The sequence below is a fragment of the Pygoscelis adeliae genome, unplaced genomic scaffold (genome assembly GCF_000699105.1).
Source record: "Pygoscelis adeliae isolate BGI_AS28 unplaced genomic scaffold, ASM69910v1 Scaffold101, whole genome shotgun sequence".
Taxonomy (NCBI): Eukaryota; Metazoa; Chordata; class Aves; order Sphenisciformes; family Spheniscidae; genus Pygoscelis; species Pygoscelis adeliae.
The window spans coordinates 7,131,101-7,131,754 of NW_008824238.1; the positions used below are offsets into that span (position 1 = coordinate 7,131,101).

General features: G+C 48.5%; 1 protein-coding gene across 1 annotated transcript in view; it reads left to right on the top strand.

Annotated features, from left to right (window-relative positions):
- PRDM14 (PR domain containing 14) overlaps window positions 1–654 on the top strand; it is an 8,871-nt gene that overhangs the window by 7,334 nt on the left and 883 nt on the right. The window lies entirely within an intron of this gene.

A 654-nucleotide genomic window follows, 5' to 3' on the forward strand; every position in this document is an offset into this window, starting at 1 on the left:
GATCACAGGAAGAGATGGCAGAGCTTTACAGGTTGCTCTGTGAACAGATCTCTAGGACGCGTTGGGAGCCTTGACCAGCCCTCAGCCGTTCTGGTAGGACTGTTGCAGATTGGATCGCATTAAACCATTAGTCCTCAGGCTGCAGGATGCAGCTATCCTGGGACACAGCCATCATTTCTGTGGCTGGGAAACCAGGGGCTATTTTAAAGCATCCTCACCTGCTCCTCCTACGCAGTCACAACTCCTCTTTGCCTCTTCTACCTCTAATGGTGGCTGTGCTCCGGGGCACAGCTTTCCCTGCCTCTTTGCTCGCTGTGTCAGTGACATCGTGAGATTAAAGCAAAAGTGTTGGGCCAGGATCACCATTCTGACCCTCCAACACACTTTGGCCCTGTCGATAAACATCTCCCCTGGATTGAGGCAGAGACCGAGATCTCTATAGGGATCTCAGATCTGTTTGTGCTCTAAGGTTCCTAGTGAAAAGGTATCTGAGATGTATTGCTCTTTGCTGTGAAAACTTACTTGTGATGGTTCAGCAACATAACGGTACTAAAGAGGATATTTTTTTTGTGTGTGGTCTGCAAATAGCGAAGGGCCTGAAAGTGTCTCTCTTGAGAAAAGAAAAAAACAGGGAAAACGGGGGCTACTTTGCAA